This window comes from Lutra lutra, chromosome 9 (assembly GCF_902655055.1).
Source record: "Lutra lutra chromosome 9, mLutLut1.2, whole genome shotgun sequence".
NCBI classification, from domain to species: domain Eukaryota; kingdom Metazoa; phylum Chordata; class Mammalia; order Carnivora; family Mustelidae; genus Lutra; species Lutra lutra.
Window position 1 is genome coordinate 136,624,009 of NC_062286.1, and position 13,338 is coordinate 136,637,346.

Consider the following 13,338-nt stretch of genomic DNA (forward strand, 5'->3'; position numbering starts at 1 on the left):
AAAAACGATCTGAGAATTTTGAAGGGGTGGAGGGTGGGAGGTTGGGGGCACCAGTTGGTGGGTATTGTAGAGGGCACGGATTGCATAGAGCACTGGGTGTGGTGCAAAAATAATGAATATTGTTATGCCGAAAAAATAAAAATTAAAAAAAAAAAAAGAAGTGGTAAATAAAGGAAAGCCAGCTGTTTTCCCATTTAGCCTCAGAATCCCTCTTAACACTTGGAGTTAGATTTGACATAGAAATGGAAGATTATCTGTCATGACAGGTGAGGTGATTTGTAGAGTTCCTTCCCATGTGAGTCTGTGTATGATTTCCCAAATCTGTTCTCATTGCTCTTTTGTTTTTTTTGGCATCTGTCCAAATGCCCCTCTTTTATCAAATATTATATAGTAAATATTTATAGTTTCTCAATATTTTAACATTACTATTTAAAAAAAAGATACTTCAAGACTTTCTAGGTTAAACTTTGGGGATTTTGCAAAATAGTCCCTCTGAATCTTATCTTGAAACAGCCATTCTAAAATGTAAAGGTGGATATCTAGAAATTTGTAATCAATGTTTTATGGGAATCGATAGTACAGAGCTCCTCCTCCCCAAAGATGTTAGGGTCAATCAATAGATCTAGGGGTGAGGGTAATTCTGTTATCTTAGAATGACAAATTGGGACATTAAATTCCCACTCTACATTCAAACTAACTTTCTGTCCAATATCCAATACCTTTGCAATTCAATATGGCGTCATTCATTAATTTCAACTCAGTAGAGTATGGGTCTCTAATCTGGAGGCAAGTCAAACAATGCTTAATAAAGCAATTGACAACACTACCATTTTCTGTCTGTACCTTTTTTTCAATACTTCTGTTCACCACATACTTCCTTCTTACTTTGTTCTTTTATGTTTCTTTTCTTTTTCTCCCCACTCTTTTTGTGTTCCCTTTCCTTTGCATTCACCTAAGCCACTCTGTGGCATATATCATAGTGGTGCATTCATGGAAGTAAAGACATATGCTGTAGCTGTCTGCCCAGATGCATGCAGATGTCTGTGTGTATGATATATGAGAGACATTTAGCAATGGTTTGAAATTCTACAGTAGCTTTGACTTTTGGTTCTTGGTCCTATTCCAAAGAGTGCTTCCCTCCTCCAAATACTGGGCTACTGGAGGACCTCCTTTTCTCCCTGGCAACACGCTAGTGGTGTAGGGTGCATACCTTGTCTCCATGTGTGCCTACAAAATTGTGCTGGAGGGCAGGCCCAATATCATTCTTAATTTTAATGCTTAAAGCTTTCCCAAATGAAATGCCATCAACATCATTTACAGATAGTGAAAGCAATGCTCTGGGTTCACAGCAGTGACCAATGAAATGGAGAGGTGGGGTAATTGTTCACATAGTCTGACTGGGGGAACTACGACAAGTGCATCCCCACCCTTAAAGAAAATGATGTGTTCAGCTGGGGTGTCTGTGTGAATCAAGTCACTGCGGTTGCTCTACACCCCCCCCCCCCCGCCCATTTCACCTGATGTGGATTCTAATACTTCTCTGGTTCCTCCCCAGATAACCTCTTCTTCTTCCTCAAAATTCAGTCAGGTTTTGATTTGGGGCAATGAACTCTATCATACACAAGTTACCATCTGCTAATCAGACTATCCATATATTATATTTACAGACTGTTTGGAATTTCTTCCTTGGGAAAAAGTTATTCATTGGAAGAAGTCTGTGGGATACTGAAAAATCATCTTTTACAATTTAGGCACGCAGTGGAAAGATTTACAATGTATTTTCTCTTTGACTCCTTCCAGCTGCCTGGAGCAAACATTCATCTTCTGCTTCCTTTAATAGGATCTGACTTGTGACATCATGCTCTGAAAGGCTGCAGTTTAATGGGTGTGTTTTCTCTCACACACACATATATTATGCAGAGACTCTAGGATTTCATTTTTATTTTATTTTTTAAGTCTGTAGAGGCTAGATGCTTTGGGACACCCTTCTCCTAGAGACGGGTGATGCCAAGGTAGCATTCTGGCTGGGTAGAAGTGCATTGTAAGTAAACATCCTTCCATAATGTACGCTCAGGGCTTGGCTTATACAAGGATGGCTTGTCTTGCCAGCTGAGTGCCACACTGAGTTGCTAACAATGACATTTATCTTCATTGAGTTTCCAAAGCAACAGGCTAGACATGTCTGTACAATATTGCATATTCATTTTTAAGGCAGGTATCCTTGATTCTGAAGTTGCTGGAATGGTAGCTTCAATGTGTTTGAAGCCTTTTGCCCAACATGTTGACCTTGGATGAAAGAATAACGTGACACTATGCTTTGTAGAGAATTGTAGCCTATTATAAACACTCAACGGAGAATCAGGGAATCATTGACCCTTTGAGGAGCATGAGCAAAAACGGTCCTCAGAATGTCTCAATATCATGAGACACAGATGTATTCAAGTCTGGTAAGTGCTACTTACTAGAGAGGTGGGGATTTTGATCTGGCATGGCTTCAAAGAACTCAAGGTGATTTGTCAATGAACTTTAGCAGCATTTCTAATGCCTAAATTTGTTCTATGACATGAACATGTCATTAATTTTTTCCTCTTGTTTCTAAGAAAGGGAGTATCAGTGCAAGCACTCAAAGTTTAATATCTCCACAATGTAGGGTACCTAATAGATTGGTTAGTACTTTTTCAGCTCCAAGAGAAAAACTCAAATTCACTTTAGAAAATAAAGCTGAAAAGCTGAGGGTCATGTTGCTTCCAGGCCTGGGACCAGAGTCAGGATTCACACAATGTCAATAGAACTTGCTCTTGATCTCTCATCGGTTCATTCAGTAGGACTGAAATTATGGTCAATGTCTGTGTGGTGTACCATTTCACCCATCACCTGACTCCAGGCTCTCCCTCAGTGATGGCAATTTGACTACTGTACACCATCACAGATTAAAGTCTACCCAGAAACAGCAAGCCCCCACTCATTCTTACAGAATTCCCGAGATCCACTCTGATTGGATTTATGCCTAAACCCACTACTGTGGCCTCGAGAACATGGTGTGCTGAAGCTCGTGTTGGATGTTCCTTCAATCCAGGTAGACCCAGAGGGGAGAAAGCGGACTCCAAGTAAGAATCCATTCTTTTGCTGAAGAACGGGAGGCCAACGACGTGCGCTTGGTGCTTTTATTGTACAGATCCATTATGGATTGAATTGTGTCTCTCTCCTGCACCCCTAAACTCAGATGCTGTAGTCCTAACACCCAGTACCTCAGAATGTGACTGTGATATGGGGATTAAGTTAAAATGAGATAATGAGGTGGGTCCTAACCCAATCTGACTGGTACCCTTATTTTAAGAAGCGAAAATCTGGACATACAAAAGAGAGACAAATAAGCAAGTGGTTAAGCCACTGCTATTTTGGGTGTTTTGTGTTTTTTTTTTTTTTTTTTCAAAAATTTAATATCTCAAACAGTGCAGCAATCATCACCTCTTGAAGCATCTTGATTTCCATATTAAGATTTTGTCATCCTCTTCGGTTTTCCTCTAAAGGATATTATTAACTTGAATTCTTCAAGGCCTAGAGAATGAACACAGAGGAGGGCTGATTCTCAAAGTCAAAACAAATGGTTGAAAGCCAGTTTTTGCAATTCTTCTTATTTGCTTTCTATTCACTTGAACTTAGATCGTGCAAATGCAGCACAGAGTGCAATCTTTAGGGGAGAATTTGAAAGCTAGACACCATAATCAGATTTCTCTGTTCCTTCTATCTTTGATTCTGTGAAGGATCATTTCTGCTGTAGTGCTAGTTGTTTTATCAGCAGTATAAAGGAAATTTTTTTTTTAGCTGACACAATAAAAAATACACCATTTAAAAAATAAATAATGCAGAGTGTTTTCAATACTTCTTTCAAGACACATAAAAATACCCTATTTCAATTATTTTATTTTAGCAGCTCTTTTAGCTGCTGAATACTTGCTTCCAGGAGTTGTCTAATCTGCCCTCTCTTAGAAATTTGTCTGGTCTTTGAAATTCATTCCTGGTGTATGTGAACATTGCTATTGTGTTCTAGTAAGTGTAGGATATCATTATAGCATGTGTCAGTCACAAGAAAAAAAATTAACTTCACGACTCTCTATGTGTTCGAGAGCTTAATAAATTCTAGAGAACAGATGTAGCTGCCAGTCTCTCCTTCTGCCACTTTCCCCAGTTCAATAAAGAAGTACAGATGGTTATGTTCGCTCTGGTCTCTTGAATCTTGGCATGAAGGCACTGACTTTGTTGATCGTTCTCTGGAAACTTCCTTTGACCCAAAGGACCATGGCAAGCTAAGTACTGCATGAGAGTGCCTTGTACAGATCTGGCCATTTGGAATCCTGAAGCCTTTAACGGTTAAAGAGCAGCTCCGAGTACCTCTCGACATTCTGCACGGAGAAACTGCCAAGTTATATTTTCTCCTCTGCTTTTGATTTCTTACAAGTATGGTCTGTGGAAGCCCAGGGCTAGGAGAAAGGTCATCTGGATCTTAGCCATGCCTTAGGAAGAGCCAGAAGTAATCTATCAGAAAAGCAGGAGAATCCAGGCATGGCTTCTAATTTTTCCAATCAACCAAGAGAAACCGAGGTCACCAGATTTTTGGTGGTGACAAATAATGTTCAAGGGTGTTAAAACAAAATAAAACATCCTTACGTATATATTCTATGAGACAGATGCAGTTTGGGTTCTGCTCTGTAGAAAATGCTTGTTCTTTGAGGACTGGTATCAGTGATTTGTAGTACTCATGGGTGTCACAGAGAGGAGTCCCACATGTTGAAAATCTGTTATACTTACATGTCTGTCCTTATGCACGAAATACCTGGCAGGTTCCTAGGTCATGGCCAGATTTTGAGCCATGGGACTATGACACCCAGCCCTCTCAACCTGGATTGGAGGTTGATGTCTGTTCCAAAAGTAAATATAACATGGGATACACACGATGCCCTAATAACGCATGGTCAAAATTATGCAACTATTGAAAGAGAGAGAGTCATCATGAATACTGTGCTGGGGCGATCAGTAGGGACTGGGACCGGCCCGGACAACCTGGCCGAGGCATAGGACACAGGCTACACAACCCGAACACCTCCCCATGTATCATGTCACCGAAAAAAACGTGCTGTGATAACTCCTCTTTTACACAGTTGAGGCACGTGGCAAGGAGGCCACGATCGAGCTTGGGGAAAGAGGAAAGAGCATCGCAACGGACAGTCTTCAGAAGAGGAGCCACCAGAGCTCTGTTTACCCGTTAAGAGAGTAAAGGCCATCCTTCCCCCCCCCCCCCACCTCCCGCATAGCCTGATGTGGGTTCCAACAGCGGGAGTGGGGTGAAGTCCGAAGCCAGCCGCGCACCCGGTCACCTCACCGCAAGGCGAGGGCGACAGCAGAGGCAGCCGCTCCAGATGCGCTACCAGGAAACGTGCAGGAGAGGCTCGTCTCGGGCCGGAGACCAGGAGATCTCAGCTGCACGCTGCCCTCCAGCATCTGAATGGTTAAAGAGGCCTGCACCGGGCCCAGCCATGCCCACTGTCCAGAGGGCCTGAACACCACGCTGCTAGTTCCAGGCCGAGACCTTGAAAATAGCTGCAAGGGCAGAATCCCGCAGGCGTGCGCCCCACGGACGGGGCGGGGCCGGGAGCCTCCAATGCCTGGCGCTGGCGGTAGGCGGAGGTCACGGCCGGTCCATGACCTCCCAGGCCGCTCTAGACGCAGCTTTCCCGGCAAGTGAACAGGTCTGGAAGGGACTGCGGACCGCTGACCTGGGCCTGGTCCGCCGGCTGGGCTGCTGCAGGAGGCTGGAACCGAACTTGGACGACCCAGTCCTGCGGTTGGAGGGAGCGAGCCCAGTACCTGGTGAGCACCTGCGAGTTAGCGGGCGGTGCTGGCCTCGGTCAGCAGGTGCGGGTGCCTTGGCTTAAAGCCGCCCCGTGCGCCCCAGCTTTTTCTTTCTGGAACATGGCTAGGCCAGGTTCAAGCACAGACACATCCCGATGCTCCAAATGTCGTTGCTGGAGGGGTGGGGGGCGGGGTGTGCTCTGTGCTAATTGCTGTTCTAGAAAACAGGGTTCAAGAAGGTCTCAAGGATTACAGCTCCCCAATATCAAAGATTCCTGCCTTGAGTTGTAATGGTTTTCTGTTCTTCAGGGCTGCTTAAGGGGTACTGTGAAAACGTGCTGTATTTTATTTTTTGTTTAAGCAATCTCTATACCCGTGGTGGGGCTGAGACATAAAACCGATGTAAGAGTCACTTTGCTTTTCCGACTGAGCCAGCTAGGCACCTGTATTTTATTTTTAAAACTTGCATAAGATAGTTTGAAAACACCAATGGAAGTTAGTGACGCTACTCAATGAACTCTTTAGCTAGGAATCTAGACTTTAGAGCCAGAGTGCCTGGTTCCGATGCTGCGTTGGTGCTCTCTGGGTGTGTGATATGGCAGATTGCTTGTGTTCTTTGTGATACACTCCCTCATCTGGGAAATGGGCACAGTAATAATACGTAACTCCTGCGGCTTTGTAAGGAGTGAATGACCTTAAATAGGTAGGACACTTAGAACAGGCTGGTGCATAGGAAGCACAAGATCAATGTCAGGTCTTACTTGTTCCGCAGCTGCTGCTGGGCAGAGCTCAGAATTAACCTATCATCTCATTCACCTATGTGAACTTTTCTGTAAATGCATCATTCGTTTGGAAAACCTGCAGCTCGGCCTCGCCATATTTATGTATCATTAGCTACTGGGTGTAAGGACAGGCGATAACAAGGAAAGATATAACATCTATCGGGAGATTATTATATCAATTTTGGGAGTGTTTCCTGTTGTTTTTCACTTGATTGTAACATATGTTACATACTGTATTCTGTCATTTTCTCTTTCTTTTTAAATTTTTTTAAATAATTAACATACAGTGCTATATTAGTTTCAGGTGTATAACAGTGATTCAACAATTCTCTGTATCGCTCAGTGCTCGTCACAATAAGTATACTCACAAATTTGGAATGCTTCTCGAGTTTGTGTGTCATCTTTTGCTCAGGGGCCATGCTAATCTCTGTATTTTTCTAATTGTAGTAGATGCGCTACTGAAGTGAGCACTGTAATTTTCCAATTTTGAATTATATATATTTATTGAACACATTATATATTTTTATATATTTTATATGTAAAGTATCTTTGGTAAGTATCCCTATATTGTGTAAGTACAAATATATGAACATTTGCAACACAGTAATGTTTTATAATATATAAACATATGCATATCCTTAGAGATACATTTTACATATGTATATATTATGTAAAATAAAGTATCATTTTTATATCATTTGAGATGTGATTTAGCTCAAAAGTGGAGAAAGATACAGATAATAATATAATCAACACCTATGTGTTACTCAGATATAATAAATATTAACTTTTTTTTTTTTAAGATTTTATTTAGTTATTTGACAGACAGAGATCACAAGTAGGCAGAGAGGCAGGCAGAGAGAGAGAGGAAGGGAAGCAGGCTCTCCGCTGAGCAGAGAGCCCGACGTGGGGCTCGATCCCAGAACCCTGAGACCATGACCTGAGCCGAAGGCAGAGGCTCAACCCACTGTACCACCCAGGCGCCCCAATATTAACTTTTTAAAAGTTAATTTTTTAAAGAAGCAAAACGCTACAGATGCAATTGCCTCACACCTATTGCTCCCCTACCTGAGTCTTTTTCCCACCTCCAGTTAATGCTATTCTGAAGCTGCTGTGTATTTTCTACATCTCTGGTTTCAGTATTTTAACAGAGATGTATGGCCCACAGGCCAATATTTAAAATGTATTATTTTTTTTAAGCAAGGAAAATAATATTTTGCTAAATATATCTTTCTGCAACATTCTCTGATCATTTCCCCTATTCACTCAACCTTTTTTTTTTTTTTTTTTGGAGACTTATTTGGGCTGATAAATCATCCCTATTTCATTTATTTAATCATTGTGCAGTAATACTGTTGTAAGAATATATCCTGATGAATTTATCCTTCTTTCAATTGATGTATATATATATGTTTTTTACAATCTTTCTTTCGCACAAATATTGGTGCGGTGTGTATGGTGGTGCACATCTCCTTGGGCAAATGCGTGAGAGCTTCTGCAGGGCACACATGTAAGAATGGAATTGCTGGGCTGTAATTCCTTGTCTCACTTTTATATTTATTTTTACAACAGCAGGCATTTATTAGATATTTTTAATTTTCAACTTTGAAACAAATATGATTACTACTTCATTCTTATGCTTTTGAATGAGTCAGCTGAAGACTAAAGTTTGAAAGGAAATTGAAAAATATTTGGCATTTGGATCTGCTTATCTATATAACCCAGGATTGACTTGCTACTGTGGGGTATGCAAGGCAAAAAACAAAAATAAATTGGATGATGAGAATCATAGGAGACTAGAGCTACCACTTCTTTCTTTCTTTCTTTCTTTCTTTCTCTCTTTCTCTTTCTCTCTCCCTTTCTTTCTTCCTTTTTAAACTAATTTATTTATTCAGAGAGTGAGTGAGCAGGGGGAGGGGCAGAGAGAGAAGAAGAGAGAGAATCTCAGGTAGACTCCATGCTGAGAATAGAGCCAGACTAGGGGCTCGATCTCGTGATCCCAAGGTCATGACCCTAGTTGAAATCAAGAGTTGAACCCTTAACTGACTGAGCCACCCAGGCACCCTAGAGCTACGTTTTCTAATCAGTGTGAGTATGGTGTGCTCTTCAAAGCCATTGTTTTGCATATAAAATACTTTTACTTTAAATATGTCTATATTAGATTTTTATTTTGATAATACATGATTATACTTGAAAAGCATAAAAAGGAAGAGGAAGACTCTTAAATCTCCTGCACTCGATTTTAATCTGTAATAGCCACTACTTATACTAGCTCGATATTTCCCAAGTATTTATAAGAGTGTGTGTGTGTGTGTGCATGTGTAGTTTCTAATAAATGGTATTTTAGTATATATTCAATTCTAATAATAATTTGAATCTGTATTTCACTCTGAGTTTTTAATGTAAAATAACTAATTAAAGTGCAGTAATGGTATTTATACTATTAAATACTGCATTATTGTCTTGCATATAGAGTCACTGATTAAATTAATTGAACACAGAAACTAAGGCCTTCCTCAGTATCAGGCTTTCTTGGTTACTTCGAGGATACAAGTGGTCATGAAGTGTAGGTGAAGCAAGGAGAAGCCAAGGACTGTCCGCATTGCTCCCCAGGTCCTTTCTTGCTGTATTTGGGCACGCGCCAGCCACATTTAACATGCAAGGTGTCTAAGAAATGTATGCAGGTACATAACTTTCATAAACATCTCCACTTTATACTCTGATAGCTACGCAGCTCATTCAGCATTTTTTAGGGAACCATGCCCCATAGTTCCATAGAGTCTGGATCTGTTTACCACTAACAACCCCAAGCAGACCAGGTACACTCTACTGAAAGCATTTCATAGATAAGGATTCTCCTACTAGTGAATGTCACTCACAGATTTGCCAGTTGATTCATCATCGGTGTATTTTCAAGATTTGATCAGACACTTTACTTTCTTTTCTGAGACATTCATAATGAAGGGGAGAAAAGATCGTAGGCTTGCTAGACTGTAGACACTTGACAATGACCATGAAATAATCAGTGGTCCATGGGTAAAGCCAAAAGTCTCAGCCCATAGGTCCCATAGCAAGACCAATAAAGCTAGTGGTGATCAGGTTTGGTACCTATTTTTCATTTTCTTCATGTTTGAGATAAAATTTTGATTCCTCTTTAACATTTCCAGGCAAGCTTGAGTTCTAGCTTCTAGCTCCCGTTTCCGGTAGAGCTTGTCACCAACCCTAAATTCTGACCTTCAGGGAGTCCTCTGAGTGGCATGTTGGATTTGCTCTGTTTAATCCCATAAGACATCAAACCTACTACATTTTTTTTCAAGAGGTACCTTAGTAAGGGTCATAACTTATTCTGGTTCCTGGATGTAGCTCTTCATTTGTTCATTTTCTGCATAAACCTAAGCTGCTCTGAATGGAAGGAGAACTTAGTTGTTTCCTGTTGATGTCCACGTAGAAATGGGGATGAGAGATGGGGTAAGTTAAGTCACTGGGTCATTTGCTTTTCAGGTATGGAATTCTTCCACTGGAGCTCTACAATGCTTCCACTGGTCTGTCTTTTCCCCTGCTGAATGTCCCACCTTGCAGAAGGCTGTCTGTGATCAAACAGTTGCAGGCAGATGAACACTGGATGATAGGAATAGAGATGGTAATCATAGTTATGTAGCCTCTCAACAGTGGAGTTTTCACATTGAGAATGCATATTCTACTGTGCCAAACCCAAGAAAGAAATTATGTTTTGAAACAGTATGGGAAGAGAAAGCAAATAGTTAATTCAAAAGAGATAAAACAAATGAGCTTCAGAATAGATCTCTGAAATGATTATCACTGGTTTCCTTTGGAAAATGTTCTCTCCCGGACCAAACATTTCACATTAATTAGGGAATGTGCTGGAGATTAAAGCAGTAAAATGTCACTGTGTACCTGCCACATGACCTCACACCTGGTTTTCAGAATTACAGTGGAAACTATGCAAATATTAACCACAAGACATGAATGAATGACCCAGGGAAATGGGAAAGCTATTTCGTAATGTAAAGTTTAAACATGGTCAACAGCATTTGGAGGATACAGTCTCTGAAATTATGTATTTTTCTCTGCTCTGGGAGTTCCTGCCCTAAGGTCAGTTTTGTAGGTCCCAAGGGCAACCTGAACCAAGCATTAATATTGTCTTTTAGACAGCTAAGTGGTTTTAGACTTCCTGCTTTCAGGTCTCAGACATTACACTCCATAAAGTCAGCATGTTTTTCTAATCAGATAACACTTACTTAAGAAGTAAACAATGGTCCATCAGTAACTTTGATGGCCAGAGGCATTTTCAAAAGGAGACACAAGAAAGCCCATTTAGTTTCATATCTTCCAGAATTTCTTAGTAGTACGAGACTCAGATGGCTAGGAATCTAGGATTTGAGGGGGTAAGAAATAGGATGGAGCTCAAAAAGGAAAGCCTTTGGTCTTAAATGTTTATATCACAGAAAATCATGATTATAACTGTTAAGTCAATCATAAGCAATATAGGTAAGCGGGTACAGGTCGATTAACAGCAAGAGGGGGACACTCTTCACTACCTGCATCTAAGAGCTACAAGAAGAATTGTGTGTGCTGGGGGGCTTCCTAACAAGGCATGTGGTGACAATGACTCACATTTATGAGCACTTACTCTCTGCTGGGGGGCTTCTCCAGGAACTTCCAAATCATCCCCACTTTAACTCTTTACAGCAATCTCATGAAAGGGGGATAATTCTGTCCATTTACCTGCCATGAGCCTGATGCTCAGAGTCGGTAGGCAGCTTGGGGAAGTTTCTGCAGCTCTGAAGGGGTGGCATGATCCGTCTTTCATCCATCTGGTGCCAGAGAACTATGTCCTTACCTTCACATTGTGGTTGGTGAACTTACATTTTATGAGCACCTTATCTGGTCTGGAAGTAAATATGCAGTCAAAGATCTGAACCATTAATAACTGAAGGGGCAGCAAGGCTCCCAAGAGAACTTTGCATTTTCCACTGGGGAAACCACGTCTCTCCTGAGACAGCCCTTTGTGACCTGTGAGCAACATTTTAGGGACCAGATACACACAGGGGCTCACGGGGCATTGGGCCATAGGACTGTTGTGGCCATCAAGGATCCCTGATTTCAGATAGCTGACTTATTGGGTCTTGACCCTATGACTTTTATGACTCTTACATGATCTGTTAGATCCAGTGTCACCTCCTAGTCCTCATCTGTGACTCTGAAGCCATGCAGAGACCTCTGCCCCAGGAGACCAGCACAAGCAAAACATAAAATTTGTCTGTTCTATGAAATATGGGTCATTAAGAGATGTGGCCAATTTAGGTACCAAAGTAAACTATGGGGTGTTTGATTTTTTTTTAAAGATCTTATTTATTTATTTGACAGAGATCACAAGTAGGCAGAGAGGCAGGAAGAGAGAGAGGGGGGGAAGCAGGCTCCCCGCTGAGCAAAGAGTCTGATGTGGGGCTTGATCCCAGGACCCCAAGATCATGACCTGAGCCGAAGGCAGATGCTTAACCCACTGAGCCACCCAGGCGCCCATAGGGTGTTTGATTTTTTATGTGTTATCTTCGTTGACTGAATTGCCAGTATAGAAATAGTAGCATTTTATTTATGATGAGTAGACCCCACTGAGCTTCATTGCTATTTTTGTTATAATAACTTTGATTCTTGTTCTCAGTAATTTTTGTTCCAAGTAGCAGAAACCTAATGCAACTTGATTAAGTTTTAGGAAAAAAAAATACGTATTTGCACACATTGGTGTGTGTGTGTGTAACTATGTTGGGAGGACCGGGATGTCTGAAGAACTCAGGGAAGGAAATATACACAGATTGAGAGAATGGAACCAGAAACTATAAAGTTCAAAACTGAAGTTATTCTCTTTATCTTTCTAACTCAGATGGAATCTATTTCTGATGCTGGTGTAGGTATAATTTGTTCTCTGTCTCTGTAGCTAAGCCATCCCAACCTACCAGTGCACAGCTTTTCAAGTTCAGAGCCCACGTGAGTCTTTTAAATCCAATTCCAAAATCTCTGGAGTGGAGAACGTAAAGGAACTAACAGGAGTCCTTGGTGATCCTGGGGCGGTGAGGTCAGAGGGGGTCCTGCCGGCTTGTCAGGGCCCATTGGGAATAAGCCATTGAGAGGATGGGAAATGTTCTCCCCACGGAGGAGTAAGCCAGTGGGGGCAGTGATTAGTGCGGGAGATTATGGCAGCCTCTGATCCACCTGTCTGGACATTACCTGGTATGAATTTGGATTTTTGGTCATCTGATGCACTACCAGGGCTTACCGTCCACGTGATTCCCTACTGTTTGATGGACAATACTGTTTGGAATTTTCCTCTGTGTTTGAATTAAGGAATTTAATATAGGGAATGTAAGTGTTGCCCTTAAGGGTGTGGGTTTTACATTCAAACCCACTTACATTTGCAGCCCAGCATCGGAGCTTACTAGCTGTGAGGCCTCTAGAGAGTGACTGAACCTCTCTGTGCCTCTTTATTCAGTTCTATACAATGAGAGGAATAGTAGTGACTACCCATGAGTTTTGTGAGAAGTAGTTGTTTGAATACATGGGAGCCCTCACAACAGGTCTTGTCACGTTGGGTTCTCCATAGAGCCCTTATTTGGCAAGAGATTTTGTAAATTCTGAGATTTTGAAATTATGAGATTAAATATGCTTAAGGATTTTTACACATTAATTG

At 41.4% G+C, this 13,338-nt stretch overlaps 1 non-coding gene across 1 annotated transcript; it reads right to left on the reverse strand.

The window, feature by feature from the left end:
* Positions 1 to 6,998: 6,998 nt before the first annotated feature.
* LOC125110143 (U6 spliceosomal RNA) lies at positions 6,999 to 7,103 on the reverse strand. Its single transcript, XR_007130474.1, has one exon. It is a non-coding gene; the product is annotated as a U6 spliceosomal RNA (small nuclear RNA).
* Between the last annotated feature and the right edge of the window lie 6,235 nt (positions 7,104 to 13,338).